This window comes from Dromaius novaehollandiae, chromosome 26 (genome assembly GCF_036370855.1).
Source record: "Dromaius novaehollandiae isolate bDroNov1 chromosome 26, bDroNov1.hap1, whole genome shotgun sequence".
Classification (NCBI taxonomy): domain Eukaryota; kingdom Metazoa; phylum Chordata; class Aves; order Casuariiformes; family Dromaiidae; genus Dromaius; species Dromaius novaehollandiae.
In genome coordinates this window covers 5,392,723-5,411,120 of record NC_088123.1, presented here as the reverse complement: position 1 = coordinate 5,411,120, position 18,398 = coordinate 5,392,723, and the positions used below count along the sequence as shown (strand labels likewise).

Genomic DNA, 18,398 nt, shown 5'->3' with positions numbered 1-18,398 from the left:
CCACCAAATGGGCAATTGCTCAAAAGAAATTGCCTTATACTGATTCAGAGAGTCCTCCATGTACACCTCTTCTCTTTGTAGAGTTCGCAAAGGTAATGTTTTGATAAAGCTGAAACCCATTCAGTGACAGAGTCCCTGTAGCTGCTGCAAGCTCATGCAAGGCCTGAAAAAATGCATGAAAGGCAAGTGTATGAAGAAGAAGGCAGAAGAGTTTGAATGCAAGTCCATTGAGATAAGAAGTAAACTTGCCATCAATCAGGCCTTAAATTCAGACTGGATATATCTTTTACTGAATTTCTGCCTGCACAATAAACCTGGTTGACATTTATATGTCTTTAGTATGAGCTGATGCCAGGGGTTTTTATAATGCAGTCATCCTCTCCTGATAAAATTTGCCTATTACATCCCTTTCTGGATCTCTGAGAGTCTTCTCTTAAATTATAGCATGGTTTTCTGGTATACCCAGCCACAACTAACATACTACCAAAGCATCACATCCTTGATATTGCCCTTTTCTCGTTACTCCCTGAGCTTCCCGGAACACAGGCTAGTGCAGGCACATCTGCTGTGTCACTGTTTTAATTATTTTAATTTTCTAATCAACTTTGGTGTGAACATTAAAATCAGCTCTTTTAGCCCAGCAAAATATGTCCTGTTCTTTGACCTGAGACCTTCCATTTGTGGTCTGAATAGCAAAGCAACAGGACAGGAGTTAATGTAATCTCAGACTTACTGGCCATTCACTGCTCTCATATTTATACTTTGATACCCTTGATGATTCATTGTTCTTCTTTAGAGAAGAAACATAGCATCTGGAATAAATCAAGTCTTGCAAGTCTTTGGTTTATATGCAGGATTCCAACCTGGGGGTTTAAAAGATTCAGGGAATCGATGCTGCAACGCAATGCCATCTGCAGGTAACTAATTCTAGCTCATGTTTGAAAAGACCAAAAGTCACACCCACCATCCAGCTATCCAGTGTCTTACAGCAAAGTAGAATATGTCACGAAAACCCTGGACGCAGCTCTAACACTGTAGTATTTGAGACCTGCATGAATATTAAGAGAAATAGCCCCTGTGAAGTAGGAAAGTGTTCTTATTTTAATGTGGAGAAAGAACTGAGACACAGAGATTAAGCAATGTCTTTTGGGAGCAGAGAATTGATCCCAGCCATCCCGAATAACCACCTGCTCAGTCCTCTTGGCTTTTCCTTTCTCCTCAGTGCCACATGTCTGCAGCCATCTATACAACTGCTGCTGCTGTGGCATCTCAGCAAGACTTACAACAGCTGGTCCATGCAAACTGATGACCCTGTCACAGTCAAGCATAATGTCTTTAAATTCAGTGCTAAGGAACACCGGCAAGGTGTAGGGAACAGTTGATGCTGGACTTCTTCTTTGGATATAATATTTATGATTTTTTTCTCCCCTTATACTATAGTACCTTTCACAAACATGGCATTTATTAGAGATCAGGATTAAAAAAAAAGAAAAAGTGTAGCATTATAGGAAGAAAAAGAGATTTATGGTTTAGGTATAGGGCTGGGGACTGGGAGAGCCAAGTTTTCTGTTTTGAGTTGGTCTCTGCTTCTGCTGTAAAATGGAGCGAAAAATTATCTTTCCTAAGGGCTATTCTTAAGTTAAAATAAGTATCTATGAGCTGTTATTATTATGAGCACACAATACAGGGCTACTCTGTTATTTTATTTACATCATCTATCTTTTTATTGGCTTCTTCATCACCACATCAGAACTGCTGCTTTTATCACTATCCTGCCATAAAAGAGCAGTGGCTGACTGTACCTGAAGGTCTGCACTCACAAGGTCTGCCTGCCATTTGTGTAAGCGTTCACTAGCTCTGACTGATGATTTGAAATCACTTATGGTATGGCAAGCAGGAACAAGGAATGAAGTTGTTATGATCCTTAGATATCTGTATTTTTAGCAAGCTGACCTGTCATAAATGAAGTGGTGTCTTGGGAATCTCTCTGTTTTAAAGGAACTTATAGTTACAATCATCTCTTCCATTTAGCTGGCAGGCCATTTTAAAGCTTAACTTCTAAGAAGAACTGGTCATTTGTGCTTGGCTAAAATTTCACTGTAACTCCATTAAGAAAAGGACAAAATGGAAAAGAAGAAAAAAATTACAATACTTCTAACATGTCAAATGGGGAAAACGTACTGATGCAAGCTCTGTTCCAGTCTTTCAGGTTTCACTTGAGTATTAGATTATTTGATATACAAAGGAAAAAAGCATTTATTTGAGCTCCTAGGGATTCTTGAGTTCTCTTCTAGTGCATGCCTCTGGGCAGAGGGGAGACATCTGACTTCTGAGGCATTTCATATTGCCTTTCCTGCTACAAATAGCCAAACACCTGCTGAAAATAGCAGCACAGAATTGCTACCTAAGGAGAATCAGTCCTTCTGTCCAAAGAGTAGTTTGATAGACACATCACCAAAAAACTTACAGATTCTGGTTTGTTCACAGAAATCACAGCTGGACAACACCAACGAGATCTCCATATTCTGTTTGCAGCGCTATTCCCTGCAGCACAGTCTCTGTCTCTCTGACCTATCCATTTGTGAAACACCTCAAGAGGCAGGGGCAGGGGTTCCACCAATTCCCATGGGAGCCAAACGCACAGTCTAAAATGCTCCTCTCCAAGCCATTTCTCTTTAATACCTAACTGGGACATCGGCCACCCTGGGCATGTAGCCTGCCACAACAAGGTAGCGCGTCTGACTACAAATTTCCTTCTTAGGAAGTCTCTGTCTCATTTCCTGGTGATCTAGAAGATGGCATTTCATCTGTAGGAATGTTCCTTGCCTGTTCAGAAATAATGTTTGGATATTACAGTAAATTCCTCTTTGAGTGAAAAACAATCTAAGCAGGTAGCTAAGCAAAATTATTAACGCTCTGCAGTCAAGCGGGGGCTGGATCCATTCATTTACGCTGAATTCCTCTGGTTTTGTAATGCAGGTTTTGCTGTAGGAAATGGATTAAATGATGTCCATGAGGCATATAAATAGAGAGAAAAGTAATGCATCCATTTTCATGAATTTATTGCTACTTTAAAGATACTCCCAGGGCACTGGTATATTTGGGGACTACGATTTTGCTGGTTAGCAGCCAGGCACAGCACTAAGCTCAGATCAGCTTGGTTTATGGGTAAGGCAGTGCTTCATGGTTGATAAAATTATTACTTCTGCGTTCAAAGATATTTCCTGACATTGATTCCTGACTTGGAGTTTGCCCGTCACTGAAGTTTCAGCACATCAGGCTTGGGAAAGCACATGATCAGAATGCTTATCAGGACCTCCTGCCTGGGCAGAACTTGACCAAAAAGCCAATGCAGAAAACAGTGAGATCTCCAGTGAAAGAAGGATAATTTCTACTATGTCAGGGCTGACCTTTTTTGACTGATGCCTTGAAATCAAAATGGGGTTCTACTGACAGGCAAAATGAGTGCAAATAGTCAAAGCAAAATGCAGACAACTGTAGTTATCTATTTTTAAACCTAAGGGAAAATAACTGGTTCCACAGTTTAGCTGAGACATACATTAAATGCCTGACTTTCATTTGGTCCAAGGCCTCCCACCTTGGAGGGAATGGTTCATTTTCTATTAATGTGAGACAGTGAGAAAGGAAAATAGGGCACAGGGTCAACAAGGATTGTTTAGTTAGCAACTAGAAGAGTTTTGAAAAGCCTGTGGTTTAACCCAGGCTGAATTCAATTTTTCTGAGTATTATTCTAAAGCAAACTTCATTGCTATGCAGCAGGAATGCTCACAAATCCCGTGCTCGCACAAGCAGATTTGTATCAGTGACTGCTGACCAACCTCTGCCTACCGCCAGGAACTGTGAGATCCTTCCAGCTCACCTTGAGGCATGGAGAAACTTAGCTTTGTAAGCAAATGTAAAACCCAGACAGTCTTGAAAATCTGGGGGTGGGGTGAGGTTGCAACTGCAAAGAAAGGAGCGCTTTACAAAATATAAATATGGTTTTCTAAAGCAACAACTATACATTGCTCACCTGCTTCTCTGGTTCACATTCATTATACTCATCTTTTTAAAAGTTGTTAAGGCAAACAGAACTTGAAAACCAAAAGCTTGTTTGTCTGCAGTATCATCTGTACCAAATTTATATAGTAGGTTCATTATATCTAAGGAGCCTTCCTGTAGTTGGTTTATAGATAAAGTACACAAATGCAGCTTTAGCAATACTGCACTTTTGTTCTCTGTAAAATAACTTGGCTAAGATATCAGTCCGTTACTCAGTAGTATTACTGCCATCCCTCAAAATGCTAGCGAGATATTGGACTGTGCTGTTAGAGTGGGGTCCAGCAAAAAGCCTCAAACCAAAACAGTATTTGTCCAAGCTCCCAAGAGAAGGTCTGACCTGGGTCACATTTCAGTAACACATCTGATGTTTAAATCTTCCTGGGACTGACTTGATTTTCGCTTGCATTCTCGGTGCTCTGATGTAGTATTTGCGTGCGGAGCTAACCAGTGAGCCATATTTTTGTGCGGAGTGTTGTACTATCAGTTCTAGACCACAGTCTAGGGTAATCTTTACTGCAAGGCCAATAAAACCCTTTTTGCAATTTTCCAAGGGGAAACAAAACCTGAGCTCCAGGTTTGAGAAACGGCCATTCCGTAACACAGACAAAGCCTGAGTTTTCAAAATATAGAAACCATGCTGAGTTAGCATGAATTGTCAATAATTTTGAGGAGAAGACAGGAAAGATGTGCTGAATTTTTTTATGTTGATGGAGAATGGATAAAATACCTTGAGAAGGGGTGGAAGTATTTCATTGCACATGTGAGCTAAGTGTGCGCATGACATCAGAAATCTGGCAAAGAAGAAACTGTACATACTTGAAATTGGTGAGAATTTTGCTATTTTATGTTCCCTGATCCACTTAAAAATAGCTTTTTCTTTCCCACAGTTCTTTCGGACTCAGGTTCCAACTAACAATACAGCTTAGAAGAGCTGTTAAAATGGGTGCTTTGGGATTTCAGCCATCCTATGTACTTCGGATCAGATCCAGACTCCTAGGATGGTATAGTGGAGGGGCAAAGTATCCCACATTTCTAACAACTTCTATCACTGTTCAAACTTTCACCATTTGAAGGCGAAAGCAAAGAGAATTATTTTTCTTTCGGGCTCTTGCCATCAATAAATATTGATCACTTAACAAAGCTGTTTTTTCAGCTACAAAATGCCTTTGATTAAAATTTCACTTGGCAGCCCCTTGGATTAGATATTTTATCATCATGATGACCACTTGAGCCTCATAATATGAAGAAGGAAATGAAATGAAAAGGCAGTAACCTGAAGTAAGAACTGAAAAATTAGGGATTAAATGCCAGGCACATACTCTTACATACTGCTGTGCCACTTTACATATTGTAAAGTCAATTAGATTTCATTGGGATAGATGTAATTACCACAGAAAATTCTCAGAGGCTAAAAAAAAAAAAAAAGCATCTATTTAATCTATGCATTCTGAATGGGATCTGTAAATCTTACTGTTTTTGTGAAGAGGCTGTAGATTTTCTGCCATGTTCCTGTAGTGTTTGGAACTCTCTCCACCTTAGAAAACTGGGTTTGTTTTAAACAGCAAACAAACTGTCTAGTATAAAATCTGTCCTGGCGTAGGCGAAGTTCCAGCTTTCTCTTTTTACCAGCAAACTCTATACCACAGAGTGAGATAGATAGCTGATTGTATGCATAAATACCACAGAAGATGAGTTGGCTGCAGAAGAGTAAAGGACTGTCCCAGTAACTTTCTGTAGAAAGAAAGAATATGTTTAGAGATGCAACAAAAGGGAAGAAATCAGCACTTTATTTAGCTATAAAGCAATGCTGATGATCAGAGATGACAAAGAAAAACGTTTAATGTAAAAGAGTCAGAAAAAATTTCAATCTGTTGCAAATGATCCATTCTGGGACTCATAGGCTGCTAGCATCTGGATGAACAGTTTAAACCCTTTTTATGAGTTTCTTTAAGCTGCTTCAGCAATAAATGCCTTTGAATGCAATGCATTGGTATTGAACAGCGAACACTGCATTGAGCTGAATAATGAATTTGGCTAAATGGGTTTTGCCAAAAATATATCCATGTTTAAGTTCATAGTAAATATTTGCAACCACAGTCATTCAGAGAGAATAAGGAAGTAAAATCAAGCAATAGAAGTTGCATGGGTCTTCTGCTGTGATCCCTCAGTAATGGGACTGATTTGGGAACCTCCAATGTCAAAGCTTTAGAGACTTGAAAATTACTCAGGAGAAATGTAATCTTCAGTCACTCCAGAACCAAGCTGATATAAAGGAGGAAATAGAAGAAAGCAGACACCTGACAGAATGTACTTATTCTTGACCTGTAAATTGTTTGGTTTCCTGTGCTGCTTCCAACTGCTAACAGTTGTGACATTAAGTCAGCAAATTTGCATGAAAAGGAGGTTTGGCTGAACAAAATGTAGTAAGTGTCGCCCTTTAGTTATTCTTTCCCAGACAGGTAAATGCTAATTAGTACATTCATCTAATTCATTGCACCGATTGCTGTAATGTACGTGCTTATATCTGATCTAGTTGTTTCGACTGCCTTTATAATCCATAGACAAAGATACACGTACACACAGACAAAAAGCGAAGAAAGAATTCTGGTTTTTATCAACAAATTGAAGGTACTACAGCTCATACTACCTTTCCCACTTCGTGGGAAGATAATTAAGCAAAAACAACAGTTCCCTGACTGAGGGGCTCTTTTATGACCTCGATTAGAGCATGGGAAAGAAGGAAACATTTCTGTTCTGTTTTAATCCAATTCTCTCACCAGGCCTTTTCTTCAAAGGCCACAGATCAAATTTAAAAAAATGGTTATTAGATCTTTATCTGTAAGTAACAAAAATAACATGACATCTGGAAAGGTTAATGCTGATGATTGACTAATCCCTCTTTTAAAAGGCAAAGCTGTATTTCTGTGACCTAGAGTTGCCATTACTGAGGCTACTGGGTTAGTCTGAAGAGGGATGCTATAGGACACAGAAACTACCTTGTGGAGATGGCATCATGGGGAGAGATCTACCAGGAAAGGAGACCAAACGATATTAAGGAAAGGAGTAGCAGTTGCAAGTTCCAGTTCTCACAACTCCCATGACGAGAGGATTTGGGATTTTGTGGCTGTTGAAGCTGAATTTGAACTGATCTTTAAAATATATGTGCCCACCCTTACACTGCACCCACTACATAACAAAACTAGATAAAAGGGACAGACATTTGCTGATCCCTCTAAATGTATAAATGGTACAGATTTTTTATAATCTGGGCAAGAAAGTGCCAAGTGGCATGTCATCATCTTCCTCTTCTTTGCTTATTATGATATAAAGTCAATTTTCATATGGCCAGAAAAGTACAGCTTCAGAGATCACTGATACAGAATGTGCTATAATCTAGGTTTTCTATTTGTATAAAAGGCTTTCATGGCACAATACTAAATATCTGACCTCAGCCTTTCTGCTTGTTTGGCTGTGACTGGCTGGACTACTTTCACCCTGAATTTTCTCTTCCAGCCACCATTTGCAATCAGTTACAGAACATGATGATTTTGCTTGCTCAGCAGTACTAGAAGCTAATAAATTCAAGGAAAACTATTTGGTACAAACAAATCAACACTCATTGATTTTAGTTTTTCACCTTGAGTCTTTTATCTGCCATTTCACTATATTAATGAGCTCATTAATATTTCTAGAGAAGTTATGGCCACTCACTTTAATCCATCAGTCACAGACCTGCTGCTGTCACTACAGAATGGTAATATACCACCAAAAAAGGACATTAAACTATAGCTATAACGGAGACAGTGGTGTGGGTCAGTCTTGTATTATTAATGGTGAACTGTATTTAGAGCTTAATAGCTCCAGTCTGCATTGACTCATGGGTGCATGATATACATATTATTAAGTTACTTTCCACCAATAATGAAATGTGACATTGGTTTTCAGGCATCTGCGTCTTTATTTCTGGTTGATGTGTTGCTGTTAAACGTCATCAGTGTACATCAGCCTGTACATCAGTCTTATCTCGGAAGACTGCATCATGCTCGCTTACCTAAACACAATATATTTGCTATTGTGTTTTTTTAAAAAAAATAAGGTTGCGTTACCTTAATGCTATTTGAGACAACAGAAATCCTCCTTTGCTCTGATACTTCCTTGGTATTGCTGCCCTCGGGCCTGTAAAAGCTACGCACCCAGCTGTATGTATGGCACTATATACAGACATGAAAGACTTCAGCACCTCAGAGTGATGCATGTCATCTAACTTGAACTGTCTCAGTTAGAAGCACTGTCACACTGGACTCCTGCACATCACAGAGACACCCAGGCACCTCCACATTTGGTGGGATGGATCACTGTCTGGAAGTATCTTGATCTCTCCATTGCCTGTAAAAGAAGCCTTTGGTGACTGCTTCTAGCCTGAGTGACTTCATTAGGTGACATGAATCTGTGATTTAATAATTAGACCAGCATCAGACTCCTCTGTTCTCTAAGTTAATTCTACTAATCAAGGCAAATAGTTACATGGCTAGAAGGGAGATTACATTATATATGCAACTAAATCCCAAATCACACAAAACAGTTCACGTTTATAAGACAGGCATGTATCATTAAGACCTTTTTTTCTACAAGCTAGAAATTAATTTCATTTATCAGCATTGAGTCCGGTAGATGGCTACAGTGACTAAATTTGGACTAACGACTGAAATGCAGCCATCCCAGTCCTCTCTAATCATTTACTGAGGCTGTCATAACCACTGTGTTTTATAGCCTTGCTTCCAATCGCTTCCCCCCATGGCATGGTCCCAACCATCCAATTATCTCAAATGCCAATCTCTATGATAGCCTGTGCTAATAACCTTCAGCATTAACAGAGCCAGCAGCACTCAGCTGTGAGAAGGCTGGTATTTCTCTACATAAAATGATCTTGATAAATTCAAGATAACTGGACCATCTCACAGTATTTTTTAATACAATATATTGAACCAGGACACCTATTTTGGCAGAACAGATTTTAGGTAGATTGTATTTGATTTACAAAGGCCGGAAGGCAGTATAAGTATATCCTACACTATTTGAGCTTTACACTACCTTGTTAGCAATGATGAGCCTATTTCAGACACACTTCAAACCTGGGAACTGTCTTAGGCATATCCTTGTATTTAGCACTCCAAACTAAATCATCACATCTGTATTTCTACTCACAAATTCCAGTCTTAATTAGAAATGAACAAGAAGTAGACCTCAGTAAGAACCTCAAGCAGCCAAGCAAGAATGAAAGCATTAGATATAACAAGGCAGAAAAGCATAGAGATACCAAGGCTAGTAAATAGACAAGTAATAAAGAAAAATTCAGATCTTTATAGCTAGAGCCCAAAGATATCTTTTGTATTCTGTGCTAACATATTACAGATCTGAATGAATTTCATCTATGGTATTTTTCCCTTTGCTGCTCTATCAGTTTGGATACAAAGATGTTACCATTACTACTGGCTACTCAGAAGCTTGAACAGTTCTCCCTCTGGGCTTTAATAATTAAACCCATTCAATGAAATGAACTCATTGCAGTGCTGAGAGTTTCAAAACCACTAGATTTAATGTTGATTAACGTATTTCCCAAGGCAGTGTTAAGCAGCCAACACTTGACTCATAGTTTCTTCTTAAGTGGGATCTGGGTGTCTAATTCTCATAATATCTGTTGAAAATACCATTGTTATAGAGGAAGAGGTAAAAGGATGCACATGCCAGAATTCATTATTTAATTCCGCCTTAATGCCAGCTTTAAATATAGTGGTGTCTGCAAAATTATTATAATTAGGGAGAGGTTATCTTTGAAGCCTGAAGTGCCCACTCTTAGCAAAATCACTTCCATCCAGGTTTAAAGACAGGTAGATGAAGGGCTATGCAGACAATTATATTCCCAAAAGGTTAAACCCTCAGAAACCAACCTGAAGTACACTGCATTAACTTTGGCCTTTATTGGTCACATCATTAACTAAACTGGAACAGATAGATACCTCCACATTTATTGCAGGGAGCTTCCAAATTCTTGCAAAAGATTGTGGAAGAAAGTAACAAATACAAAAGTACAAGCTGCCCAAACTTCCCTTTTATTTGTTTTTTCCCCATTTTGATTCAAGGCTTACCACGTCTTTATGATAGCACAGCTACAAACAGGTTAGCTGTTCATCCACCGTGAAATGATTTTTTAAATTTGTATCCATTATCTCAATAGAAAGAGGCATTGCTTTTCTTGTTTATTGTGCTAGCAAAAGGGCTTCCAGTAACACAGAGATTATTGAAAAGGATAGCTGGATGTTTTCTTGTATTGCTAACTCTGTTGAGCTAGTTTGCAACATCAATGCCAACTTTCTAAGAAAGTTTGCTGGCCTCATCTTCTTTAAACTAATTAGTTGAATATAATGGCCTTGCCTGAAGCATCAGATAAAAGACTATAGATTTTGTTAACAGCTGACATTCAATTTGATTCTATTTCTCTGGCAAGAAAGCTCGAGAAACTATGGGAAACCAACCAGTATTTTCTCTTGTGTTTTCCAAACTTTTACTTCAATATTTTATGAGGCAGCAGGCCACAGAATTCCATCCAGTCACACTGTACCTACAGTGAAAACTGGCAGGTACAGGCAGGTTTTACTGAACTTATGCATAAGGTGAATCTACTCTGTGTCACGGGACAGAGCCTGGTAGTTGTTACCATGACAGTACTGTTCAGCTAATAAAAATGAGGTATTTCTTAGCATACTGTACTCACACGAGTAGTTCTGATCTGTATTTGTAATAAAGACAGGTCTTCTATTACAGACTACTGCTCACGGAATGTATTTAGAAAGCTTTTAGCTCCTGCCACAGCACCTTTACAATATCTAAGTGTGAATTTCAAGCTTTTACTACAGGAAGTCTGACATTTTTAAACGGAACATTTTTAAACATTTTAAAAGAGATAATCACATATGTTATAAACTTAGTTTTCAGCAAAAAGATGCTCTGCCAAATAATATCGTTAGTTAAAGAAAAATATGCTTTGAAATGCCAACAATAGTTTTCTACATTATACAGTGCTGCACTATTTCTTAGTAGCTGGAAAGTTAGTTTAACTGAAAGCAAATGTAAATTGTTCAGCCTAGTGCAATTATTTGCACTCAGTGAAATACTGAAAGTAAAGATCATAAAGGGAACATTTAAATTCTTTCAAATTTAATTATATAAGAAGTCTTGAGCAAATGATTTGGCCTTTAACACAAGTTTTTCGTTATTTATGAAAAATGCAATGATATTCTCTTCTGTTTAATTGACTGCTACTTGGACTCAGATGAGCTTTTGCTTTATTCCCAGTACTTACAATTGCATTTGAATACTTGTATTCCATTGGTGTGTGTATGTAGACTTCTCCTTTGAAGTCAAAGTAAATCAGTGAAGCAACTACACCTAATTCTATGTCAGTGGTCATTTTAAATTATAAATATAGTATCTCCTCTTCTTATAATGGTAATTTGCTTAATGGCCAGGTAAATGTACCCTCATCTATATACAAGGTAAATAAAAACAACAAAATTTTGATTTGATTTACTGAAGAGCTTACACTGCTCTAAACAAACATTATATTTTAATCTCATTTAATAATAATAATGTATGCCTTGATCTTAAAATGAATGCCTCTTACAAACACGTGGCAGCAGGTACATACATCTGAGTTGGTATTTACAGACTGGTAAACACTGCGTGGTGCAAGACCTTCAAGAAGCTGCAAACATGAGAAGGGCTATTCAGACATTAATAATAAAAATGGTTGAGGTTGGTGGATAAGTTATGAAATAGGTAGCTGTCTCTGAGGACGGGGAAAATCGCTCAGAGACGTGTGCACAATCACAAGTTTTCTACAGCAATAAAATTCAACTTCGCTCCCAGTGCCACATTTTAATTTCCACAGTATGTTGTTCCTCGAGACCCTCTGGAGTACTTTGGGACTTTCTTTTGGACCAGCTCTTCTTATTATATGAGAAGATGCTAAAACCCAGATGAAGCTGTTCATTTATTTTGCTGCTGCTAACAGTGAGATGTAACAATGCTTGCCTATTTTATTTATAGAAAGAGCTTTCACAGTGATTCATATAGGACCAGCAGATGCCTCCAACCACTGTGTGAAGTACTGAATGCCCACAACTCTCCTGGGTCACTCACTATTGATCAGCTAATACCATGCTGTGAACAGCTGGCGGTGCTAGATTAGAAGCGTGACCTGGGAGGGTTAGATTTTAATAAACTAGCAGAGCCACAAGCTGTAGAGACCAAATGATTCATATCCTCCAAGCTTCACAGAACAAATAGTGTTGCCCTAAGAGCACGCAGAACCAACAAAGAGGTTTTCTTTGGAGGCAAAGAGACATCTGCCGTAATTAGAGTAGGACACAGATGGGACACATTGTATCCAGGTTAACTGTCCCTTAATACAATGTATGTTATTCTCTTTATATCTAGATAAGCTGTCTTTTGATGCTAAATATTCAAAGCCTAACAGGGGCAGGATCTAAAGTTTCATATAAAACTTAACACCTTATTTTGCTCCCTTCACAGGAGTTATTTAGTCCCAAGAGTGTGCAGTTCTAAAATAAGCAGTGCTTACCCCTCCGGTGTGTGGCCAGAAGAGCTATGGTCATCTTGCAGAACTGGATGAAGTATAGAAGCATGTCTTGCAGAAAGAGAGCCTGCCAGTCTTGACACGTGGACTGCAACCAATGGAGATTCTCAGTTTTGCAATATACCATCTCTGCATTAGGTGTTTTATAAATAGATGATAAAGGATTCCTTGCTCTGAAGAGAGTGCAACCTAAAATAGACAAGACAGAGGAAGGATGAGAGAAGCTAACCAGATTTCCATTATATTGTCTGATCTTCTGGACAGTTTGCAGTAGTAGGAATTGTGCCTCTTTTTTTTGTTATTCTGTTAGCAGCATCTGTAAATGTGGGGAAAACCACTGATGTAACTCACTTAACCATTTCCACCTGTATCTCAACACAGTCCTTTAAGAATACGCAGATTAACTACTGCATCTCTTCCAAAGCATATGTAACATTTCTTCCCTTCTACAAATTCTTTGCTAAGTTTAAATATAAATGTCTTACATGAAGATGCTTTAATCATCTTTTCCAAGACATCCTACAGCTTATCCTGTTCTAGTGAGATGTGGGAAACCCATTTCAACGGCAATAGTGGAACCAATTAATTCACAATTTATTTCTATTGATCTTTGCGAGTTGCAGTGTATAGAAAATTACACTACCTCATACAGAAAACTAGCAGGGAATTTTTTTTGTTATTTAGAAGAAGCTGTCAACTCAATGTATATGAAAGCTTGAGAAATTCCTCAGGAGGTTCAAAACTAGCTGGCTATCTCACTTCATTCTTCTGCCTCTGCACTTTGGCACATGAGTCTAAGAGATTTCTGTCATCATTTAAGAGAGTCATGGCTAAATGGAAGAAGACTGAACCTGAGAATGGAATAATCTGTTTGCAGAATTAAGTGGCACAATGCTGAGAAATTCTTCCAGTTGCAAAGGAAACAAAATGGAAGCTCTTCTCTCTACAAAACATGCAAGCTTTGCAGACAGTAAGAGACAGCCAGCAGTAATCTATTCCAATAGCATTTGAGGAGGCATAAGTTTATGGCAAATTTCAAGGCATCACAAAAGATAATCACAGGAGCTATTTTAATCTCCAATATTTCACAATGTATATCACAGCATGAACCATTAATATAACTAAATTGTGAAGTGTTCTCAAAGATCCTTACACTCTGTTAGCTAAATAATGAAACCTGGAGTTTCACTGCTGATTGCTCCTATAGCAAAAATCAAATGCTAAAACCTCCTACTTTTTATTAGCACTGACAAGGGATTAAAGATGATGTAGGAATTTGTATTAATCTGCTTTTATTTTTATGGAAGTATGTAAAACCTGCATGTTCTCAATATGGCAATATACCATCATTTGAGATATACTACCTCTGCACCAGATGTTCTACAGAGGAGCAGTACAGCCCCGCTTAGAAAGGACTGCAACCTAAAATAGACAAGAGAGAAGACGGGCAAAAGATATAGTGAAAGCACCAAAAGAAGCCGAATTAGTCATGCAAAGTATCTTCCCTACTCTTCTTCAGCTGTAGTTCATAAAATTGTTCACAGAGAATTTAGCTGCCACCCAACAAAACAAGCCCTGACTAAATTGCAGGAGCAAGCAAAAGCTGTAGGAGTGGCAGCTGCCAGCAGCAGAATGATCTATCCCCATAACAAATTATACTGGCTAGGAATCACTGACATCAGATTTGCTAATCAGAGTCCTGGTTTCTCTCAAACTCCTGAGCAGAACAACTTTGAATGAAATAGAGTTAAGAGTCTACAGTGGGCTACTAGACAAGATGAAAGACTAGGGTATGCCTTTACTTGAAAGCCCAGAAGAAAGCTATTGAAGAGACATTTGTGTTGCACCAAAGCATTTTTAGTGGGAAGAGGTTTTAGTAGACATAAAGCCACTTTATAATTCTTCTGTACTGCCAGCATGAGAACCAGACCCTCTTTGGTGTCTTAGAAGGTGTTACTATAAGAAGTGGAAGACCTGGATGGAGAGACAGAGAACACCAGAATAGATAGAAAGATGTCAACTCTTTTTTCCTGCTTTTTCAGACAAAGGTCAGTCATCCATTCAGACCTAATTTTCTGTTTTGTTCGGCCTTATACTTCAGTGTATTGCCTCTCTAGCTACCTGCAAACCCCCTTCTGGGCAGGCCTCATTTGTTCTTTTAGAGTCTGATCTTAAATATACCAAAGATAACAAACACTTTTTCCCACTGACTTCAGCAGCTGCTATGTGAGGTCCTTCAAATACAGCTCTGATCTCAGTCCTACCAGCTTTGCATTGATGTAAATTCACTGACTGCAGCGGAGTTTGGATAAGTATTCTATTGCAGAATAAGAGCTAAATCAAGGCTTCACTGACAAATGATGAAACTGAAAAAATAAACTTTGGTGTCAAAGTTCACTTCAGCTGGGGGCTATGCAAATATTCTCACAAAAGGCAAAGCATACAGGGAACGAGTTAAATAAACTACCCAGCAGTTGTCCCACTGCTTTCAGGCACTGGTTCCTGTGACTCCATGAGCAGCACAGAACTGAAAATATTTACTAATCACTGTTTGAATGATTTAACCACATTCAGCTGTGATTCTTTAAGAGAAATCTTACTGACATGATTTTTTATATGAGGAAAATCTACTCTCTGTTTCACCAACAGGTATTTTTTTTTTTTTAACTTTCAGGGACTCTGAGCCAGTAGCATGAAGCCATTTCTTGTTTGTAGATATTCTGGGAGAAGTTAGTGACACAAACAAGAGCAGCAAGAGCAGGGGAGCAGCGTGCTCTTCCCATGTCCCGTTGGTGGTTCTGATGACAAGTCTTTGGCATTGCAGGATGCTCACTGGAGCCAAGAGACCACAGGCAAACTTGTTTCTATTTTTATGTTTTATTTTTTGTTTTTAACAGAGTTTCATACTCCCTTTTCTAATAATGCAAAGCTGCAGTGCCTTTGCAGTCAGGCCTTTCCTTGTTGGCTTTCCAGAATATTTTATTACTCAGCCAGATCTGTCTAAATTCTTATGAAAATGAGAGCTACTATTATTTACCATAAAACAAGAACAAAAGTATAATACCCCTGGTCCCTCTGACTGTTTGGCATCAAGGGAACCATGGATTAATTATGAGTCCTACTGGCTGCCTGACAGCAAAATCCTCAAGAATTAACTTCTTCAATAAATTACTAAAATGTGAAAATAATTCAGTACAATCTAGGAATGCCTTGGCATTGCAGTATAAGATTTAATAGTAATTCCCTGCACTTTCTGTTCTCAGGATGAAAGGTGCTTTATAAATATAAAGGGACATCTATTTCAAAAGAGCTTAGTATTACGGCTGCATAAAACCTTGAAGACCTCTGGTTCCATGTTTCTATTCCTTCCACGGCAAATACAGTTTCAGAGGTTTCCCTGCTCCCAAGGGAGGCACCAAACAGCTGAAGTGTCACTACTGAGGAAAGAGCCTTTTCTTTCAAAGTGGACAGTACGACAGGCTAGAGGCAGCGACCGGAAACCAGGCCTCCTTCCGAAGGAAAAGCAGCATATAAAATCAATGAAGGGGAGCAACGGGGTGCAGTGTATGCTGAAAAAATCTAGTTCCTGTTTAGATACCTCACTAGTGAGGGAGAGATGGAGGCTTTTAAAGATACAGATCAACATCTCAGGGATTTTCAGGAGCATATGAGGTGCCTGATTCCCACTGAACCTCATCTCAAGGCATTTAAACTCCTCTGAAAACCCCTGTCTTTTGTAAATATGCTGCTCCTAAAGCTCCATATGTATTCACCACTCTAGTGCCCTATTAATTTTAGTGATTTTTTCCTGCATGTGCCTCCTACATCTGTGTCAGTCAGTGGCAGCTAAGTATGTCCTGCTTTTGTGAGGCTAGTAGTCTGAGCAAAATGAACGCTGAAGAAAATTAATACATTAGCATCAACTGACACAGAATAATGCCAGTCTGCTGGATGGCACTGGTAATGGCTTTTATTTGCTTTCCAAACATATTTGCACGAAAGTGTTTTGCCAAGAAAGACAGTAAAAAGGAAAAAGAGAGCGAGTGTTAAATATAGAATATATTTCTACATTGTGCTAATATCATCATGAGGACGTGGGTCATCCAGGCAACAGAAAGAATCCATGGAGATCTCTGAGCTGAAGCAAGAGATATGCATAGCAAGGCCTCACAGCAATGGCTACAGTAAATGGTTTGTGAACAGCGAGTCAACAGGGCTGACTTATTCAAGGAATGGATTGTGGATATACAATTTCGCAACAGCTAAAATCCTAAAAAACAAAGCCTGTACATGGTCATTTGAAAACAGATAAGCAAGCTATATAGAGCCAACTGTTCTTGGCAAGCAGCTCTTCCAGTTCACAAGGTATCTAGCCGTTCTCTTGTTATACAGCTGGACAAAGGGAAGAGCATGGCGCTGAAATGATTTGTCCTTGTTATGTACATACAGGACTGAGAAGAGAGCACAAAAGATAGGTTAAAGCAACATGCTCGTCTACCAATGCCAATGCAGAACATTGTCCTTGCAACACATTTCCCTGTTCAATTCCAGCCGATTCAAGCAATGGGGTGAAACCACTTGGAATTATACTAAGAATTTTTTGGTAGAAGGGATTGAACTTTTTTTTTTTTTTTTTTTTTAACTTGAACAAGGCTTTATGTCTGCAGTAGAAGATTGAGTTGTTAGCTCAAACTCTCTCTAACCTTTCAGTTCCTAGAGGAAGACAGCATCACGTGCTGGGAGTACACTCTACCCACCTATTAGCACTCCTGGTCTTACCTCCTAACTATTTGGCTAGCAGGGGTTGTGAAAATTTTCACATCGTTACACGAATGAAATAATTTTGTTGACAGTGATTGAGCCAATCTGTTCCACGCTGACTGTGAGAGATCTCTTCTCTGCCTGCAAGAGCAAATTGTGTAATTATGCCGATGCCAATGAAATGAGGTAAGTGAATAAATCAGCATCAGTGCACTAAGCCACAGCTCATTCCCTCCATGAACCTGAGGTGCAGGCACCTTCTTGTATTTCTGCATTGTCCATGGAGGCTTACAATTCTTGGTTTTCTACCAGTGTGCAAGATTTTAATGCATGTGGAATAAACAGATACTGTAAAATACAGGCTTATTGAGCCTGCTTCTTAGTAATTTGTTAATAGCCACCTTCATAAACAGCCATCTTCTCCAGCTCTACCTTGCTTCTACCTTGCTTCTATCTGTGTCATACTGATAATGTGTATTGCCAAAATTGAAATGCCCTTTTAATTATAAACTCTTAGACAGGAGTCTTGCACTTTTCTCATATGACCTAGCAACAGACCCTGATTTAATTTGGTGCCTCTGGATTCTACTGTAATGAAAATAATCGCATAACCACCATAACAATTCCAATAGTAATGCTACAATTACTGTAGCGCTCTTAACAATCATCACTGCGGGGTTTTAGAAGCAGATCTGGTAGTGGCAATAATCATTTTTAAGTCACAGTGCTTGATTCTCAGCATATGGTAGTCAACAGACTGACTATTGTCATGAGGTCTGATTGAGACCCCTTCCATCACAATTTGAACATCACATAAAAAATATATACACAGTATATATTCTATATATAGAAAAAATATATATACTATATATATACACTATATATATACAGACACCGTATATATACACTGAATATACTG

At 38.7% G+C, this 18,398-nt stretch overlaps 1 protein-coding gene and 1 long non-coding RNA gene across 3 annotated transcripts in view; one reads left to right on the top strand and one right to left on the bottom strand.

Moving 5' to 3' along the window:
• ADRA1A (adrenoceptor alpha 1A) overlaps positions 1-12,835 on the bottom strand; it is a 48,192-nt gene extending 35,357 nt beyond the window's left edge. For both annotated transcript variants that reach the window (XR_003262526.2, XM_026122375.2), the window contains exon 1: positions 12,704-12,835. The gene's annotated coding sequence lies outside the window, so the exon portion shown is untranslated. The remainder of the gene's footprint in view (positions 1-12,703) is intronic.
• LOC112996729 (uncharacterized) overlaps positions 1-17,352 on the top strand; it is a 65,747-nt gene extending 48,395 nt beyond the window's left edge. The window contains exons 6-7 of the long non-coding RNA XR_003262530.2: positions 12,655-14,766; positions 15,393-17,352. This is a non-coding gene — a long non-coding RNA (uncharacterized LOC112996729). The remainder of the gene's footprint in view (positions 1-12,654; positions 14,767-15,392) is intronic.
• Positions 17,353-18,398: the final 1,046 nt, after the last annotated feature.